Raw genomic sequence first — 21,774 nt, forward strand, 5'->3', positions numbered from 1 at the left:
GCTCAGTAATTGTGGCTCACGGGCCTAGTTGCTCCGCGGCATGTGGGATCTTCCCAGACCAGGGCTTGAACCCGTGTCCCCTGCATTGGCAGGCAGATTCTCAACCACTGCGCCACCAGGGAAGCCCTGGAAAGGCTTTTGAATATTCTAGTCTGTCTCTACCCTGCAAAGGCAGGAGGACTTATGAGTACTACACTTGTAACAGAATGTGAAAGAAAGAACATTGTACTCTTGGGGTCAGTTACAGTTCTTGGGTTTAAAGAACCCACCTGGGAAGGAGAAACTAAGGGGACAGGGTTGCTGAACTTTCCCTCCCTTCCTGGAGAGTCTTTCTGGAGAGTTAAACCATGAAAGTTCAGAGTTTTGTTTTATAAGAGAAACTGTATGCCTTTATACCCATGATCTTACTAGTAATTGTCCCTCCTTTATGTCCCTCATCTTCTATGAATTTGTGAGTTTTCCTCTTAATTAAATACGACACAAAATTTTTAAGGAGTGAAAATCAAAGGCTGTGTGGACTTTGTGGCTAGGCACCACCTGTGGAATTCATTCACCCTTTCCTGATCACAGTTTCCCTCACTGCCCTGACCTCAAGGAGATTGTGCTCTTTTACCATGCGGATTCTCACGTGGACATACGGTTTTTGTGAGATTCTCTATTGAAAGCTGGAATATCTGAATGAGATGTTAGTAAAGGATAACAAAAGGAAAACCAACCTAGGGAGTGCTGTCTGCGTATTGCAGGCAACATGGCTTTCAAGTCAGATTTGTTTTCAGAGTCTGTAGGATGCTTTCCATCCCTGGACAGCTCAGCCAAGGTCTTCCCTTCCTGGCCCTTTCCATTAGGTGAAAACCACTACCTTTTACAGGAGTGAGGCCAGATAGCTGTCTGCCTCAGGGCCCACCTTAATTGTTCTGTTTCAAATAAATTGTTCCCTTTCTTTTTTGAGGACCCTTGCTTACCCTAGATGTTTGACACAGGGAGTCTCTTCACCCAACTGCTGAAACTCTATCCCTTTCCAGTAAGGATGCAGTTTCCACAGCGTATCATAATTTAACCTCTTCTCCTTGCCCATCTTCATCTTCATCGTCATTCTCATCTCTACTGGATCATTCCCATATTCTCATCAACACACAAGCATGCTGTGATATACCATCTTAACAAAAAACAAACCACAGAACTACAAATCACAGAACTACAAACCACAAACAGTACAGAAATGTACTCTATTCTACAACCATTTTCAATTTATGACTCTTTTCTCTGTTCTCCTTTCTAGCATAACTCTTATCTGTTTCCAGGGCCTCTCTCCCCATTTTTTCCTGAACCTACTACATCAATTAGACTTTCATTCCTGCCATTCCACTGAGAATGCTCTTGTGAAGGCCACCAGTGGCCTCCAGTTTATGAAACTCAGCATTTAATTCTAAGTCCCCATCTTGCTTGTCCACTAGGCAATGTTAACATAGTCAATCACTCCTTGGGACCTTCAAAACGATGTTCACTTGACTTTGGAGACACCACACTCCCCTGGTTTCCTGCCTATGTCATGAACTGCTCCTCCTCATATTTTTTATCTCATATTTCTTATCATATTGGAGCGCCCTAGGACTCCAGCCTCAGCCTTTTCTCTACCTATATTCATACCCTATTAAGGGTTGACAAACCACTTCTATAAAGGACCAGATAGTAAATATTTTTGGTTTTGTGGGCCATATGGTCTTTTACAACTACTCAAGAAGCTGTAGACAGTACAAACATGAATGCTGAATTGATCAGTGTCATGATTGCTATAGTCATTCAGTGTTTATTATGAGCCTTACATTGCTAAATAAACAGTAATTTATCAACCTGGTATTTTAGCATAGTTACCTGAGCATTACTGGAACTCAGAGGGAGGAAAAGTTCCCTACCTGTGTAGGGGAGGGGGGGGAGTTCTATTTTGAAATGTCTGTATATTTCTCCAGGACCTCGTGCCCAATTTTGTTTAAAATTCAAGGGTTTTAAAGGCTCAAGGCTCAATCTGAACTCTTTTTTCTTATTGATGTCAGAATTCAGCCTTTGCTCATCATGTGGGAGAAGGACGTGTGTAGGGGGTGGAGGGTGACTTGGGCATGGCTGGGGGGAGGAATGAGGGACAGCTTCTTAGTAGGGTCTGAGAAGGAGGGAGGTTACTTTATTTGTTGAGATGGGGTGATTAAACTCCCAAAGTGAATTTTGAGAGACAGCTGCACACAGAAAAGAGATGGTGATTAGAACTAATTACTGTTGTTGTAGATGTTTTGCATTTCTATAGCATTTTGTATTTACAAAGAATTTTGTAAGCGCTTATTAACTTTCCCCCACCGGAACCTTGTGACATGGGCAACAGTACCACAGATGTTTGTATTTGTCTTCTGGGAAGAAATTTGAGCTGCTTTGGCCACATACTAGAATTAAGGAATCAAAATCCTTATTGCACCTCTTTTACTTCCTTTGTGACTTTGAGAATCCGAATAAGAAGGACTTTAACACTGTTTTATTCTATAATTTTATTATGAAGAGTAACTCATGAAGATGGTTTAGTACTTTGCTAAATTAAAAAAGATATTATATGTAGGTACATAATAACAATACTACTCAAAAATTGTTTTCTCCAGATTTTTAAAAAATAAAATTAATAATAGTGTCTGTATCATATTTTTACATATCAAGTGTTTAGCATAGTGCCTAGCGTATTTACCTAATGAGTGCTTAATAAATGTTATCCATTATTAATACTGTAACAAGACCCAAGTAACATATGCATTCTTATTTCCTCCACTTGATTTCTTTCTTTAGTGTTCCTGTCTTTGGGTAAAGATGCATGCAGATGTACATTCACTTATTCAGCAATATTTATTGAGTGACTACTGTTTATCAAGCATTGTTCTTGGAGCTAGGTATAGAGTGGTGAACAAAAAAGGAGTACCTGCTCGCATGAAGCTTATATTCTGGCAGGATGGGGAGGACTCACATCATTGTGGAGGAGGGACTTAACATTCTAGTGGGAGTTAGGCTGGGATAGAGAGGAGAGAAGCATGATTAGGGTATATTTAGAATATGTGTGGAAAAACTTTTTCCTGAAATTTTTATATAAAAATAGTATTTTGTTATAGCAATAGGTTAAGTGTTTATGTTTAAGCTATTCATTTTTATAAAAGTATTTAAATATATACTTGTTTTTTTTATTTTAGGAAAAATATACTTAGGCATTTATAAAATATTTAAAGAAAATATTATTTTATTTATTATAATATAAATAATAATACCACCATACTGAAATTTTTTAAGATAGAAAAAGTATCTATCATTTCATTACAATATTATTCCTTTTAAGTCGTCTGCTTCAACGTAGGAAAAATGGGCTCAGTTTCCTGACATTTGGGCATGGCTTGGAGCGGCAGACAGCTCAGTGGGATGGCAGCCGTGGGAAAGGATATCACATAAAGGCATCCTGAACTCCCTTAGCCCAGAGCCTGCTTTGAAGGGATGAGGTAAAGGAAGAGGAATATTGGCCATGCTGAAAAAGAGCAGGTAAAGATGAGTAGACTGGATCACGATTAAATCCCTGGGACATGCCAGGTGCCAGAAGACCAGAGAGAAGGTTCTGGAGGTCGAGAGGAGCCCCAGGTTCTCACTGTTGCCTTCTCAACCTCAGGTGATTTCTGGGGAAACAGCTGCCCCTACCCCCGCAACGTAAAGACTTAACACTTTTCTTTCCGGTAGGGTATTAGGGCTGTGGATTGACATGCAAGCCAGAGTCTTTGCTAAGATGACCCTGAAACGAGTTAATTTGGAGTTCCACAAGCTGTGATTTTGGCCTCTTTCCCTCTTTTCCAGCTTCCACCAATGTCTTCTCAGTCTGGGTTCTTGCCTGGATACATCTAAATTGTGATGCAGTTTCCCAATTTATTCCTCACTCTTCGGACCCTGAAATGAGTTGATGAACAACTTGTAGATTTTTAAGGTCAGAATTAGAGTTATGGAATTGAAAAATATGCCCAAAAAGGTCATCTGGGAAGTTTCTCTCCATGTTCCTGACCCTGTCTGAAAAGTTTGTTTGTTTCTTTGTCCTGCTTAAAACTTTAGTTCTCTGACAGCAAGATTTCATAAAATGAGACCAACAGTCACACAATTACCAGAAATCTTCATGAATATCAGGAGTAAATGGCCCCGATCTTGATGGAAATGTGTTGGGGGCTCTTCTGCCTTCTTCTAGGCCCCTTCCTGAGACACTCCCTTGATTCTGCTCTGGGTGTGAGCACTAGCTGCAAAGCCCTTAAGCTTTCTTTATTCTGGACACTAGGCCCACTGGCTTCCTGATACCTCCTTTAATGGTGCAGCCTCCATGCTTTGTCATTCTGTTGGAAAATCCTATAAGGGTTAGGAACAAGAGATGTTGTTTTAGGAGAAAACTCCCAAATAGTGTCTCTGATCTCAGGTTCCTTCTGTTTTATCAAAGGAAAAGCCAGCCAGGTCATCCTCTGACATGAAGAGACCCAGGCAGGTGTCCACAGCAGCACTTCAGTGCACTGAGAAACCTACGTAAACAGATGCCTTGTCCCAGGTGCTGAGAATTTAAACTTCAGGCTTGGATGAAGCCCCTAGACACATTAGGGAGACGACCAACAGTTTTTCTATTTTACATGGAAATGCTAATCTCACTTGCAGAAGAGAAGTACCAAAATAGTATTATGATCATAACAGTAGAAATGTAGGAGTGTGGAATTTGTAATGTTATAGACAAATTAAGCACGAAATGCAAATACCACATCAGAGTGGGCTGTGTATCCAGATCTCAGCTGAAATTCTCGGAAAGGGTTACAATGGCTAACTAGTGCAGCTGACGAAAGGGCTACGGTGTGAGGAGATGGAGGGGGTAAAAATAGGTGATGTAGAGAGAGGAGGAGGCAGTCTTAGCTGACATCTCCTCAGCTCTTCTGGGGAAGTTGTTCATAGATTTGAATATCTACAGTAATGAGTTCTCCCACTGAAATACGTATACTTGAGAATTAATTTAATAACTGTTGCTTGGGAGGATAATACAGACTGCTGCTTGCGATGACGTGACAACTTGAAGACTTAGTACGTTTGGGCTTCTATAACAATACCATAGACTGGGTGGCTTATAAATAGCAGGAATTATTTCTTTTGGCTCTGGAGGTTGGGAAGTCCAAACCAAGGTGCCAGTCAGTAGATTGAGTGTTTGGTGAGGACGCAGTTCCTGGTTCATAGATGGCCATCTTTTTGTTGCAGTCTCAGATGGTGGAAAACAGAGGGGGAAGCAAGCTCTATCATGACCCTTAATAAGGGTACAATCCCATTCATGAGGGCTCCACCTCCATGACCTCATCTAATCCTAATTACCTCCCAAAGGCCCCACTTCCTAATACCATCACATTGGGGTTAGGGTTTCAACATGTGAATTTGTAAGGGGGACATAAACATTTAGTCCATACAAAGACGTTTGATGACCCGCAAATCTGATTGCTTCGGTCCTCTGCTCAGAGTCCTCCAATGGATCCTAGTGCCGATAGCACAAGTCACTCATTATTTATTGGTTTGTTCATATTTTTTTCATTCTTTCCGCAAATATTTGTTGAATAGCAGTCTGTGCTGGGTGCTGGAGATATAGCAGTAAAGAAGACAGACAAGGGAGACCCACCCCTCTTGGAGCTTGTATCTTGTGGAGACAGACAATAAACAAATAATTTAAATGGAGGTGGTATTTTAATAATAAACTAATGTGGATTTGTTTCACAGACATCCTAACCCCAGTCATGTTTCCCAAATCCAATCGTATTCCCTTGTAACCATTCCACCAGTATGTTCTCCACCATAAAGAAGAACCATATGATAGAGGGGAAACTCCCTCCAGAGAACATAATGAAGCAAAAGAAAGCACTTTCATTGAGAGTAGGGGTATGGAGGTGGGAGGATGTAACAGAAATATTCAGATAGTGCGAAGGTGATCTGAGACCCTTTGAGCCTGATGGCAGGTACAAACCTTGGAGAAGCTCTATGTTTGATGTGGAGGTGGGGAAGGGGAGAGTAGGCAACGAAGGAGCATCTGTGAAGGCAAGTGTCTGGGTAAAACTCCTCCCAAAATGCTGCTCGTTCTCAGTGGTCTGTATTTAAAATGCAGAGATTCAAGAGTCTCTGTGTAGCCCTAGAGTACTGTGAGGACAGCAAGACCAAGGGACACCTGAGCCACTGAGATGATGGCAGTAATGGAGGTTGGTGGTGGTCCTTGTTGATCCCAAGTGGATTCCAGAAGGACAGAAACTAACAGTCAGGGGTGGATTAGAGATAAACAGGGTGAAACAGCTCAATTGAAGACCAGCAGAAAAAGAGTACGGAGACCAGCTGTACTCCCATGTTTCCAGGGAAGAGTAGTAGACTTTCCCTGACACTGGGACACTGTGTTTGAGAAGCGGGAGGGGGAAGGGAAGAACTCTCCTATGAGGGCTGAACTTCGAGTTGGCTTAATACTTACCAGAAAGTGACTATCACATATGAAAAGATTAAGGGGCAAAGGAGAGAATGAAAAGAAGCCTGGACTGATAGGAAAAGTTTACCTCATGAGAGTCTTTTTTTTTTTTTTTTTTGCCACAAAGCAGAAGCATAATATTTGTCAATTGATTAATGTTTTAAAACACAAATTTCATGATGCCACGCCCCTACTTAAAATTCTTCAATAGTTTTCCATTACATTTAGAATGAATCCTATATCTTTAATAGGGCCTAAAAACCTCTATGATATTGTGGCCCTCCAACATCTTGTAGTACTGCTTCATTTTAATCTCACCAGTCAGAATAATAATAAGCTAATATTTACTGAACAATTACAAACACCCTATGAGGTAGGTATAAATGAGGAAACCAAGGTCCAGAGAGGTTATGTAACTTTTCCAAGGTCACACAGCAAGTCAGGGGCATAGCTGGGATTCAAACCCAGGCCATTTGACTTTGGAGCCTGGGCACTTCACCACCACACTGTACTGTCTGTTTCAGTTCCTCATAGTGCAAGTGCTTTCCCACTTCAACCCCCTTGTGTACATTATTCCCTGTCTAAAACGTTCTTCTTCAAATAAACTCACTCTTTCAGTCTCAGCCTAAATGTCACTTCCTCTGCAAAGCTTTCCCTGATAGCCATATCCCCAAGGTTAGGCTACATGTCAGTCCTATACACAATCAGGATACCCTTCTTATTCCTAAGTAGCACTTTTTGTAATTTTATATTTATTTTGTGTGATAATATAGTGCTGGTGGGATGTTGGGTCAAAAATTCTAAACTTGAACACATACACCAAAAAAAGTAGCTTTTTAAAAAAAAAGTTGACCTAGGGAATTCCCTGGCGGTCCAGTGGTTAGGACTCTGTACTTTCACTGCTGAGGGCCCGGGTTCCATCCCTAGTCGGGGAGCTAAGATTCCACAGGCTGCAGTGCTGCCAAAAAAAAAAAAAAAAGCTGATCTAATCTTACTTTTGAGCCCCAGCCCCCTTGTTTGTATTTCTGACTTGTTTTGAACAGCATTAGGAAAGTCCTTATACATATAGATAAGTGGTTGTAAAATGTAACAATTTATTTTTATGTACTGTCTTTCAGTCTCAGGATTTTCTTCAGTTAAACAGAGCCATTAGAGAAGTTTTATTCCAATTTTTGTGTAACTTCATAGTTCGGTAGTTTCCAGTGTGTTAAAAATTAGTAGAGGGCCCATTAGAGAGTGCATGCTATTGTGTATTTATTTAAAAAAAATAAATAAAATGTTTATGGATAAAACAGAGCAATGGGCTTACATGACATCATGCTTATAATTGAAACTAGTAGTCCTAGGTGGAGTATTTGCTGGTGGTAGGGGTTAGGTTCCAGGGGGCTGATGCTAAGATGCGTAACTTACTGAAGCAGCAAAGAACAGGATGATTAGGAAGAGTTCTAAAGAAAGTTTGTAAGAAAAACTGAGAGTCAAGCTGAGAAGCCAAAAGCAGTTGAGACATCTGGTGGCAGGATCAAGGCTGAAAATGAGAGAAAAATGAGAAAAATGCACATACAGGTTTTTGTGTCATCAGAGGCTTTCATTTCACTTAGGTAAATACCTAGGACTGGGATAACTGGGCTGTACGGTAAGTCTGTTAAATTTATAAGAAACTGCTAAAATGTTTTCCAAAGTAGCTGTACCATTTTGCATTTCCACCAGCAATGTATGAGAATGAGAGTTCCAATTGTTCTACATCCTGATTGGCACTTGGTAACATCAGTTTTTTTGTTTGTTTGTTTTGGTTTGATTTTTAGGCATTCTATTAGGTTTATAATAGTATCTCATTGTGGCTTTAATTTTCATTTCCCTAATGACTAATAATATTGAACATCTTTTTACATGCTGATTTGTCATCTGTGTATCTTTCTTTGGTTAACTGTCTGTTCAAGGCTTTTGTCCATTACAAAACATTACAGATTATCTCCTGTTCCTCTACATCCTTGCCAGCATTTGGTGTTGTCAGTGTTCTGGATTTTGGCCATTTTAATAGGTGTTTAGTGGTATCTCATTGTTTTTCTTTTTTTCTTTTTTTAATTTAACATCTTTATTGGAGTATAATTGCTTTACAGTGTTGTGTTCATTTCTGCTGTATAACAAAGTAAATCAGCTATATGTACACATATATCCCCATATCCCCTCCCTCTTGCGTCTCCCTCCCACCCTCCCTATCCCACCCCTCTAGGTGGATACAAAGCACCGAGCTGATCTCCCTGTGCTATGCAGCTGCTTCCCACTAGCTATCTATTTTACATTTGGTAGTGTATATATGTCAACGCTATTCTCTCACTTCGTCTCAATTTACCCTTCCCCCTCCCCGTGTCCTCAAGTCCATTCTCTACATCTTTGTCTTCATTCCTGTCCTGCCCCTAGGTTCATCAGAACCATTTTTTTTTTTTTTTTAGATTCCATATATATGTGTTAGCATATGGTATTTGTTTTTCTCTTTCTGACTTACTTCACTCTGTATGACAGACTCTAGGTCCATCCACATTGTTTTAATTTGTAGTTCCTTGATGACATGTGATGTGGGGCATCTTTCATGTGGTTATTTGCCATCTGTATATCTTCTTTTGCCCATTTTAAAATTGGGTTGTTTGTTTTATTACTGTGGAGTTTTGAGAGTTTTTTATATATTTTGGATAAAGTCTTTTGTCAAATATCTGATTTGCAAATATTTTCTCCCAATTTGTGGCTTGTCTTTTCATTCTCTTAACAGTATCTTTCAAAGAGCAGAAGTTCAGAATTTTGATGAAGTACAATTTATCAATGTGATCTTTTATGGATCTTGCTTGGATAGTATATTTAAAAACTCTGTTCCTAGCTCAAAATCACAAAGGTTCTCTTGTGTTTTCTTCTAAGAGTTTTAGTATTATACTTTGCCTTTAGGTCTGTGATCAATCTTGAGTTAATTTGGAGTGTGTGAGGTATAAGTCAAGAATCAGTTGGTCTTTATTGTGAGGGGGGTGCAAATGGATGCACAATCATTCTGGCACCATTTGTTGAAAAGACTTATCATCTCTCCATTGATTTGGCTTTTCACTTTGATCAAAAATCATTTGTCCATTTATGTGTTGGGTCTATTTCTGGACTCCCTGTTTTAGGAATTGACTATTATTTTTTCCTTAAAGGGCCAGATATTAAATAGTTTAGGCTTTGCAGGTCAGATGGTCTCTGTTGCAACTACTCAACTAAGTTATTGTAGCATGAAAGCAACTATAGACAACATGTAAATGAATGAGCATGACTATGTTCCATAAAACTTTATTTTCAAAATAGGCTGTCGGTCACATTTGGCCCACAGGCCACAGTTTGCCAATCCCTGCTCTATTCTGTTCCATTGACTTTTGTGTCTCTCTTTTCTCCAGTACCACACTGTGTTGGTTACTGTAGTAAGCCTTGAAATCAGGTAATGGGAGTCCTCCACTTTACTTTTCTTTTCTTCAATTGTTTTGGGTATTCTACTTTCTTTGCTTTTCCATGTAAATCTATAAGAAATCCTGCTGGGAATGTACAGATCGATTTGGGGAAAATTGAAACATTAACTAAATTAAATTTTCCATTCTTTAAACTTAATATGTCTCTTTGTTTATTTGGGTCTTCTCTGATTTTTTTCATCAGCCATTTTTTTCCATCAGCATTTTGTAATTTCCAAATATTTGGGGATTTTCCAGAAATCTTTCTAGTCATTAAATAATGACTTGCAGTTTAATTATTTTATGATCAGACAATATACTTTGTACAATTTTAATTTTTAAAAAATTGTTAAGGTTTGTTTTACGGCCCAGAATATGGCTTATCTTGATGAATACTCCATGTGCACTTGAAGTGAATGTGTATTCTGCTCCTGTTGGGTGGCGTGCTGTATAAATGTCAATATGGTCAGGTTGGTTGATAGTATTGTTCAGGTCTTCTGTATCCTTGCTAGTTTTTGGTCTACCTGTTACACAGAGAGGGGTATTTAAATGTCCAGGTATACTTGTGGATTTGTCTCTATCTCTTTTCTATCAGTTTTTGCTTAATGTATTCTGGAGCTCTGGGTTCTTAGGAGCATATACATTTAAAATTGTTCTCTTCTTGGGTAGTTGCCCCATTCTTCACTATAAAATTTTCCTCTTTACTGCTGGTAATTTTCCTTGTTCTGAGGTCTGCTTTTTCTGACATTGAAAGAGCCAATCCAGCTTTTTTTCTGATTAGTGTTTGCATTACCTATCTATCTATCTATCTATCTATCTATCTATCTATCTATCTATCTATCTATCTAGTAGGTTTCTTGAAAGCAGCATATTGTTATATAGTTTGGTCTTTTAAAAATTGAATGTGAGAATTTCTTTGTTTTAATTGGTATGTATAGACCATTTATATTTACTGTGATAATCGAAATGGTTAGATTTAGTTGTACATTTTATTATTTTCCTGTTTGTCTTCTTTGTTTCTTGCTCCTCTTTCCTGGCTTCTATTGGAATTTTTGCATATTTACTAATATTCTATTTTAACTTATTTACTGGCTTTTGGCCATGTAGCTTTGCATCATTTTTAGTGGTTGCTCCAGTGATTATAATATATAATACATACCCAGCTCTCACAGTCTATTTAGATTTAATATCACTTCGAGTGAAACACAGGAGCCTTACAACCACAAAGCTCCCTTTATCATGTCCTTTTATCAGTGTCTTATGTATTACATCTATAAATACAATGTTGTAATTGTTGGTTTCAACATTCATACATATATTAAAGTACTTAAGAGTAGAAAAATAGTCTATTTATCCTGATATTTACCCTTTCTGTTGTTCTTCCTTAATTCCTGAAGTTACAACTTTCCTTCTGGGATCATGTCTCTTAGGCCTGAAGAACTTCCTTTAGAATATCTTTTAGAGCAGGTCTACTGGTGACAGATTCTGTTAGTTTTCTTTCTTATGAGAATGTTTCTAGTTCACCTTCATTTTAAAAAACTTTAAAAATTAAGATATAGTTGGGGTACAATATTATATAACTTACAGGTGTACAACATAGTGATTTATAATTTTTTTTTTAGTGATTTACAATTTTTTAAGGTTATACTCCATTTATAGTTATTGTAAAATATTAGCTATATTCCCTCTGTGTTTGTATACTATATCCTTGTAGCTTATTTATTTTATTTTATTTTAATTTTTTTAAAACTTTATTTATTTTTGGCTGTGTTGGGTGTTCGTTGCTGCGCGTGGGCTTTCTCTAGTTGTGGTGAGCGGGGGCTACTCTTCGTTACAGTGCACAGGCTTCTCATTGCGGTGGCTTCTCTTTGTTGTGGAGCATGGGCTCTAGGTGTGCGGCTTCAGTAGTTGCAGCACATGGGCTCTAGAGTGCAAGCTCAGTAGTTGTGGCGCATGGGCTTAGTTGCTCCGTGACATGTGGGATCTTCCCGGACTAGGGCTCAAACCCATGTCGCCTGCATTGGCAGGCAGATTCTTAACCACTGCACCACCAGGGAAGTCCCTGATTTTATACATAATAGTTTGTACTTCTTAATCTGCTATCCCTGTCTTGCCCCTCCCCACTTCCCTCTCCCCACTGTTAACCACTAGTTTGCTCTCTATATTGTGAGTCTGTTTCCTTTTTGTTATATTCGCTGGTTTGTTTTATTTTTTAGATTCCACATGTAAGTGATACCATACAGTATTTGCCTTTCTCTGTCTGACTTATTTCACTTAGCATAAGTACCCTCTAAGTCCATCCATGTTGCAAATGGCAAAATTTCATTCTTTTTTATGGCTGAGTAGTATTCCATTGTATATATGTACCACATCTTTATCTAGTCATCTGTTGATTGACATGTTGCTTCCATATCTTGGCAGTTTGAACACTGGGGTGCATGTTAGTTCATCTTCATTTTTGAAGGACATTTTAGCTGGCTATAACATTGTGGAATTTTAACACTTTAAAGATGTTGTTACACTGTCTTCTGGCCTATATGGTTTATGATGAGAAATTCAGTCATTCAAACTGTAATGTAGTATTTTTCTTTCTTTTTTTTTTAAGTTAATTTTTATTGGAGTATAGCTGTTTTGCAATGTTGTGTTAGCTTCTATTGCACAGCAAAATGAATCAGCCATACATGTACATATATCCCCTCCCTTTTGGATTTCCCTCCCATTTAAGACACCACAGTGCATTAAGTAGAGTTCCCTGTGCTATACAGTATGTTCCCGTCAGTTGTCTATTTTATGCATAGTATCAATAGTGTATATGTGTCAATCCCAACCTCCCAATTCCTCCCACCCCACTCCTTTCCCCCTTGGTATCCATACATTTGTCTCTACGTCTGTGTCTCTATTTCTGCATTGCAAATAAGGTCATCTGTACCATTTTTCTAGATTCCACGTATACATGTTACTATACGATATTTGTTTTTCTCTTTCTGACTTACTTCACTCTGTATGACACTCTGTAGGTCCATCCACGTCTCTACAAATGACCCAATTCTGTTTCTTTTTATGGCTGAGTAATATTCCATTGTATATATGTACCACATCTTCTTTATCCATTCGTCTGTCAATGGACATTTAGGTTGCTTCCATGACCTGGCTATTGTAAATGGTGCTGCAGTGAACATTGGGGTGCATGTGTCTTTTTTTTTTTTTTAAATTAATAGACTTTTGCTTTTTTTCTTTTAAGCATTTGTTTACTTATTTATTTATGGCTGTGTTGGGTCTTCATTTCTGTGCGAGGGCTTTCTCTAGTTGTGGCAAGCGGGGGCCACTCCTCATCGCGGTGCGTGGGCCTCTCACTATCGCGGCCTCTCTTGTTGCGGAGCACAGACTCCAGACGCGCAGGCTCAGTAATTGTGGCTCACGGGCCCAGCTGCTCCGCGGCATGTGGGATCTTCCCAGACCAGGGCTCAAACCTGTGTCTCCTGCATTGGCAGGCAGACTCTCAACCACTGCGCCACCAGGGAAGCCCACATGTGTCTTTTTGAATTATGGTTTTCTCTGGATATATGCCCAGTAGTGGGATTGCTGGGTCATATGGTAGCTCTACTTTTAGTTTTTTAAGGAACCTCCATACTGTTTTCCGTAGTGGCTGTATCAGTTTACGTTCCCATCAACTGTGTAAGAGGGTTTCCTTTTCTCCACACCCTCTCCAGCATTTATCGTTTGTAGATTTTTTGGTGATGGCCATTCTGACCAGGGTGAGGTGATATCTCATTGTAGTTTTGATTTGCATTTCTCTAATAATTAGTGATGTTGAGCATCCTTTCATGTGTTTGTTGGCCATCTGTATGTCTTCTTTGGAGAAATGTCTATTTAGGTCTTCCACCCATTTTTTTTTTAATTAATAAATTTATTTATTTTTAGCTGTGTTGGGTCTTCGTTTCTGTGAAAGGGCTTTTCTCTGGTTGTGGCGAGCGGGGGCCACTCTTCATTGCGGTGCACGGGCCTCTCACTATCGCGGCCTCTCTTGTTGCGGAGCACAGGCTCCAGACGCGCAGGCTCAGTAACTGTGGCTCACGGGCCCAGTTGCTCTGCGGCATGTGGGATCTTCCCAGACCAGGGCTTGAACCCGTGTCCCCTTCATTGGCAGGCAGACTCTCAACCACTGTGCCACCAGGGAAGCCCCCCCACCCATTTTTTTGATTGGGTTGTTTATTTTTTTGATATTGAGCTGCCTGAGCTGCTTGTATATTTTGGAGATTAATCCTTTGTCAGTTACTTCATTTGCAAATACTTTCTCCCATTCTGAGGGTTGTCTTTTTGTCTTGTTTATGGTTTCCTTTGCTGTGCAAAAGCTGTTAAGTTTCATTAGGTCCCATTTGTTTATTTTTGTTTTAATTTTCATTATTCTAGGAGGTGGGTCAAAAAAGATTGTGCTGCAATTTATGTCAGAGTGTTCTGTCTATGTTTTCCTCTTAAGAGTTTTATAGTGTCTGGTCTTAAATTTAAGTCTTTAATCCATTTTGCGTTTATTTTTGTGTCTGGTGTTAGGGAGTGTTCTAATTTCATTCTTTTACCTATAGGTGTCCAGTTTTCCCAGCACCACTTATTGAAGAGGCTATCTTTTCTCCATTGTATATTCTTTCCTCCTTTATCAAAGATAAGGTGACCATATGTGTGTGGGTTTATCTCTGGGCTTTCTATCCTGTTCCATTGATCTATATTTCTGTTTTTGTGCCAGTACCATACTGTTTTGATTACTGTAGCTTTGTAGTAAAGTCTGAAGTCAGGGAGCCTGATTCCTCTAGCTCTGTTTTTCTTTCTCAAGATCGCTTTGGCTATTTGGGGTCTTTTGTGTTTCCATATAAATTGTAAAAATTTCTGATCTAGTTCTGTGAAAAATGCCATTGGTAATTTGATAGGGATTGCACTGAATTTGTAGATTGCTTTGGGTAGTATAGTCATTTTCACAATATTGATTCTTCCAATCCAAGAACATGGTATGTCTCTCTATCTGTTGGTGTCATCTTTGATTTCTTTCACCAGTATCTTATAGTTTTCTGTGTACAGGTCTTTTGCCTCCTTAGGTAGGTTTATTCCTAGGTATTTTATCTTTTTTTGTTGCAGTGGTAAATGGGATTGTTTCCTTAATTTCTCTTTCTAATCTTTCATTGTTAGTGTATAGGAACGCAAGAGATTTCTCTGTATTAAGTTTGTATCCTGCAACTTTACTTAATTCATTGATTAGTTCTAGTAGTTTTCTGGTGGCACCTTCAGGATTTTCTTCTTTTTTTAAATTTATTTTTTGGCTGCGTTGGGTCTTCATTTCTGTGCGCAGGCTTTCTCTAGTTGCTGCAAGCGGGGGCTACTCTTCGTTGCGGCGTGCAGGCTTCTCATTGTGGTTGCTTCTCTTGTTGCAGAGCACAGGCTCTAGGTGCTCAGGCTCCAGTAGTTGCAGCATGCGGGGCCCTAGAGCACACAGGCTTCAGTAGTTGTGGTGCATGGGCTCAGTAGTTGTGGCGCGCAGGCTCAAGGGCACGCAGGCTTCAGTAGTTGTGACACACGGGCTCAGTAGTTGTGGCTTGTGGGCTCTAGAGCTCAGGCTCAGTAGTTGTGGCACACGGGCTTAGTTGCTCCGTGGCATGTGGGATCTTCCCGGACCAGGGATCGAACCCATGTCCCCTGCATTGGCAGGTGGGTTCTTAACCACTGTGCCGCCAGGGAAGTCCCTTTAGGATTTTCTATGTATAGTATCATGTCATCTGCAAACAGTGACAGTTTTACTTCTTTTTTTTCCAATTTATATTCCTTTTATTTCATTTTCTTCTCTGATTGCCGTGGCTATGACTTCCAAAACTGTTGAATAATAGTGGCGAGAGTGGACACCCTTGTCTTGTTCCTCATCTTAGAGGAAATACTTTCAGTTTTTCACCATTGAGAATAATGTTTCCTGTGGGTTTGTCATATATGGCCTTTATTATGTTGAGGTAGGTTTCCCTCTGTGCCCACTTTCTGGAGAGTTTTTATCATAAGTGGGTGTTGAATTTTGTCAAAAGCTTTTTCTGCATCTATTGAGATGATCATATGGTTTTTATTCTTCAATTTGTTAATATGGTGTATCCCACTGATTGATTTGCATATATTGAAGAATCCTTGGATCCCTGGATAAATCCCACTTGATCATGGTGCATGATCCTTTTAATGTATTGTTGGATTCGGTTGGCTAGTATTTTGTTGAGGATTTTTGCGTCTATGTTCATCAGTGGTATTAGCCTGTAATTTTCTTTCTTTGTGATATCTTTGTCTGGTTTTGGTATCGGGGTGATGGTGGCCTCCTAGAATCAGTTTGGGAGTATTCCATCCTCTGCAATTTTTTGGAAGAGTTTGAGAAGGATAGGTGTTAGCTCTTCTCTAAATCTTTGATAGAATTCACCTGTGAAGACATCTGGTCCTGCATTTTTGTTTGTTGGAAGATTTTTAATCACAGTTTCAATTTCATTGCTTGTGATTTGTCTCTTCATATTTTCTATTTCTTCCTGGTTCAGTCTTGGAAGGTTGTACTTTTCTAAGAATTTGTCCATTTCTTCCAGATTGTCCATTTTATTGGCATAGAGTTGCTTGTAGTACTGTCTTATGATCCTTTGTATTTCTGTGATGTCAGTTGTAACTTCTTTTTTATTTCTAATTTTATTGATTTGAGTCCTCTGTGTAATGTAGTATTTTTCTCTTGTTGTTTTCAAGATTTCTTTATCTTTGGTTTTAAGAAACTTGATTATCATGTGTCTGGGCATGATTTTCTTTTAATTTGTCCTGTTTGGAGCTCATTGAACATTTTGAATTTGTAAATTTATGACTTTTATTAAGTTTGAGCAATTTTCAAGTCATTGTTTCTGAAATTATTATGAAATCCTTACAATTCTAGAACTCATAAGGATATATTAGGTAAAATTATATTTCCAGATCTTTAACCTTAAGAGCTTAATCATTAAACAAATGATTAAGTTAATTAATAAACCATCTTTGGATACCTGAACTATTTCTAAGAAACAGATGCAAAAATACTGCTCACTAAATATAATTTTGATTTACCCTCATTTCTTGGAATGGCAGTATATTAACAAATACGAAAAAATATGCAAATTCACTGGATGATTATTTGCTACCTCAGTTTTCTTAAGATGATATGTAGTAGATGCCCATGGAAAAACTAGCTAAATCACTCTTGCTTTTCTGTCTTCTAGTTTTCTCCTATGTCTGGAGAAAAGAAAAGCTGGTTACTTCAGTTAAAGATGATCATCAATATAATTGGTTGACTATTCTAGGCATTTTTCTCTGTTTCTTCAGTAACTAGAACAATGCCTTTAACATACACCAAAGCACCCAATTAAAATCTGTTGAATCGACTGTGGCAGTGAAGATAAATGCCTAAGATTGAGCCTAAAATATCTTTACAACAAGAAGTACCCCTTTTGCAATTTTAAAACATTTGTTTTCTGGGGTATGGGGGGGTATGGTATTAGCTCCATAAGTTAGAAGAGAAAGGAAAAACTTACAGAAAGACAAAATTCCAATAAAGAAATTAATAGGACTGGGAGGATAAGAAAATAAGACACCAAAAGAAAAAAAAAATCCAAAAAGAGGACTAAATTGGGTGAAAGGAAGGACGAATGAAAAGACATAGAATGTGATGGATAAAACATAGCAGTTTGAAACACTAGCCTTTTACCAATGAATGTTTTATTATTAGAAAAAGAACTTCTGAGGTCAATAGGACAATCAATTATCAACTACTTAAAATACTAATGATGTGTAGGAGTTTCACATTTGGGCTTTGGACAGAGGTTCAGCTCAACAGCTTCTCACTCCCTTTCCTCTCTTTCTTCTCCTCCTCACCTCTACTCCTTCCTCTCTCTTTCCTTCCCATTCCCTCAGGACTGCATGTGCACACACCCACAAAGATCAAAAAGTCTGTAGAGAAATGCACCCATGCAGGCATTTATACCTAGAAACACAATGGTCAGATTCAGGAGACCCATCTACACAGTTCTTGTCCACGTGATGCAGAAAAACATACCCACAAGAAGATATCCACAACCTCAGTTTTCACACAAAGACAAAAAGAAATCTAAACCTCACTTCATTGAGATCGAATATATACAAAATAAAATGTACCCATAGTAAAATAAATATTTCAGGAATCCTTCTGTTATTTCCACATATCATTACACAGAGGCACCAGCCGCTTTATCCATGCTGACTCCTGCATGTGGATCACTCTCTTCCAATTCCATGTATTAAAATCCTCTGTCTGCTTCAAGCACCAGTTTAAATGCCATTTTCTACAACATGGAGCTTTCCCAGATCACTTCAGCCAAAAGTAACCTCTCTCCTCTTTAGAGGAGATTTATATAGTAGTTTATCTGTACCAGGCACATTCTGAGATATTTTGAGTGTTTCTGTATAACTAACTGTTATTTCCTACTTTTAAGTTATCGGGATTCACTTATGGATAACATTTATTACTCTCCCCCCCACCCAAATGCTTTATTCAATAAATAGCCTTTGATAGATACTACTCTGTATTAATGGGAAAAAACTGAGGCACACAGAGGAAGGTAGCTCAAACTGAGAAATAGTGCTGCTCTCCTCTGTGAGGAGGCTGGGGATTGTGGTCATTGCAGCAGCCTCATGTTTAGAATTGCCCTCCCTGCCTCTGCAACTGGTCAGGAGGGTGGAGACTAACTAGGAGGAACGGAAAGGAGGGAGAACTAGGAGTCAGTGTTCCTCAGCTGTACAAGTAGAAAGACTACATCTTGTCAAGGTTCTCTGAGCCAGTTGGTTTCCTGAAGAAACCAACTGTATTTAAACTGAATTACCAACTGAAATTAAACTGAAAGGAGTCTGAGGCATAAAGTCATCATGCTAATTTACGAATTTATATTGAGAAATATAATCCCGAGGGACCTGGAATACTCCTACATGCTAGTCAGGTCATTCTCTTTGTATAGGTCCATTTACATTGTACGTTACATTCTAGTCAGAAGGCACTTGGTGAGCCTGTAATCAAGCCAGGTGTGTGAATGGGACAGTCTCAGATGCTAATGTCACTGGGCTGTTGCCCCTGGGGGACATACCTGATGAGAAGTAGGTATGACCTGGACGACATTGGATACCTTTGGACCCAGCCTTGCTCTTTGGCTCCTGTTTTAGAGTCCTTTTATTACTGTGGCCCTTCTTTTCAAAAACAACTGGACATGTGAGTAGTCTGCAGTTTCAAACATCTTAGAATCATATGTTATGTCCATTTCCTCTCAACTTGATTGAATTGAAGGTTGCAAGGCTTAGTGGAGTTTAGAAACAAACATTTTATCCATCACTAAGTTGCTACGTGACCTCAGGCTAGTGTTACTTTACTTACAGGTGATTCAGTTTCCTTGTATATAACAAGGGATAACAGTACCTGGGTCTGGTTGAGGGTAAGGACTGAATGAGGTGATGTGTGTAAAGGGCCTGGCACATAGTACTTTTTCTCAGTCAGGGTCAATTCTCCTTTCTTCCTTGTGTTCCTGAATTCTTAACTTCCATTTACAGATCACTGTCTAAGTTAGGTCATTGCCAGAGATGGCCAAACTCACCTACTATAGGAGATTTTTTTTTTTTATAACATCATCCGCAGATAGTTGCTTCAAATTTCATCCAGCAATCCCACTTCTGGTTATATATCTGAAGGAAGTGATATCACTATCTCCAAGAGATATCTGTACACACATGCTCATTGCAGCATTATTTATAATAGCTAAGACATGAAAACAACCTAAGCGTCCATTGACAGATGAATGGATAAAGAAGATGATATCATGGAATATTTTTCAGCCATAAAAAAGAAGGAAATCCTGCCATTTGCAACAACACGGATGGACCTTGACAGCATTATGCTAAGTGAAGTAGGTCAGGCAGAGAAAGACAAATATTATGTGATCTCACTTATATATGGAATCTAAAAAGAACACCAAACTCATTCAAACAGAGAACAGATTGGTGGTTGCCAGTGTCAGGGAGTGGGGGTGGGAGAAATGGATGAAGGTGATCAAAAGGGACAAAATGCCAGTTATAAGATTAATAAGTTCTTGGGGTCTAATGTATAGCCTGGTGACTGTAGTTAATATATTTGAAAGTTGCTGAAAGAGTAGATCTTAAAAGTTCTTATTACAAGAAAAAAATTATAACTCTGAGGTGATGGATGTTAACTAAACTTATTGTGGTGACCATTTCACAATACCTACATACATCAAATGATTATGTTGTTCCCCTTAAACTAATACAATGTTATGTGCCAATTATATCTCAATAAAACTGGGGTGGGAGGAAGAATTGTTGCTCTTTGGAGGCCATTTGCTCCCCAATACACACCCCAAAGCCCAGTGCTCTATTGCTTGAGGATTATTTTTGACACTTATTTAATACATAGATTGCAAGACCGTGCCGCTAGAGATTCTGATTCATTAAGTCTAGGGTGAGGCCAGGAAATGTATATTTCCACAAGCTTCCCAGTGATTCTGATGTAAGGCCAGGATTGAGAGCCATTGGAACAGACGGCCTTTTAAAAGTTCCTGAAACAGAGTCCTCGGGACTCATTGGGTGGGCAAGTGCTGCCCTCTAGTGCCTCTAGCTGCTTGCTACACTTCTGCGTAGCATAGTAACCTGCTGTGAAGCGCTGGTGGTCTTGCAGATACTGCTCTGGGGTGTGTCCAACTCTTCCTGTCCAACTCTTGGGCAGTAATAAAAATGCTAGCATATAAAAATGTTGCTTCTGAATGGAAGCAGCTATGCCTCTGTCCCCATCACCTGAGACATCTAAGGTATTCACTAGTGTTTTCTGAGAATGAGACACAGCAAAACTCCTAAGTAAGGCTTGTGTGGAGGGACAAAATCACATCAGTGTCCTATCAGGATTTTTCTTTATCGGGCTGTGATATGACCCATGGTGCATATGAATCAGTAATCATGAACAGTTTCCTGAACAAATTCTACTATTACAGTAATTGTGGCACTGTAGCATTATCATGCAAGCAGGGTCCAGCTTTAGCAAGTTTTCTAGAAACAGACGAATCTGAATCCTTTACAGTTGTGTAGCCCTCCAGAGTCCACAGAGGCCTTTGATGTACTTCATCTCCCTTGTTTGCCGTTCACGATAAACCATGAGGCAGGAAGGGCAAAGGTGAAGGTCCATGCCCACATCATTAAAAGCGACAGTGGCCATCATCAAAAAATCTACAAACAGTAGATGCTGGAGAGGGTGTGGAGAAAAGGGAACCCTCTTGCACTGTTGGTGGGAATGTAAATTGATACAGCCACTATGGAGAACAGTATGGGGGTTCCTTAAAAAACTAAAAATAGAACTACCATATGATCCAGCAATCCCACTAATGGGCATTTACCCTGAGAAAACCATAATTCAAGAACAGTCATGTACCACAATGTTCACTGCAGCTCTGTTTACAATAGCCAGGACATGGAAGCAACCTAAAGTGTCCATCGACAGATGAATGGATAAAGAAGATGTGGTACATATATACAATGGAATATTACTCATCCATAAAAAGAAACGAAATTGAGTTATTTGTAGTGAGGTGGATGGACCTAGAGACTATAATACAGAGTGAAGTAAGTCAGAAAGAGAAAAACAAATATCGTATGCTAACACATATATATGAAATCTAAAAAAAAAAAAAAAAACTGGTTCTGAAGAACCTAGGGGCAGGACAGGAATAAAGATGCAGACATAGAGAATGGACTTGAGGACAC

General features: G+C 39.1%; 1 long non-coding RNA gene across 1 annotated transcript in view; it reads left to right on the plus strand.

Annotated features, from left to right (window-relative positions):
• The window catches only part of LOC309663859, a 134,206-nt gene that overhangs the window by 16,668 nt on the left and 95,764 nt on the right, over nt 1-21,774 (plus strand). The window lies entirely within an intron of this gene.

The sequence above is a fragment of the Balaenoptera physalus genome (assembly GCF_965194825.1).
Source record: "Balaenoptera physalus genome assembly, chromosome: 7".
NCBI lineage: Eukaryota > Metazoa > Chordata > Mammalia > Artiodactyla > Balaenopteridae > Balaenoptera > Balaenoptera physalus.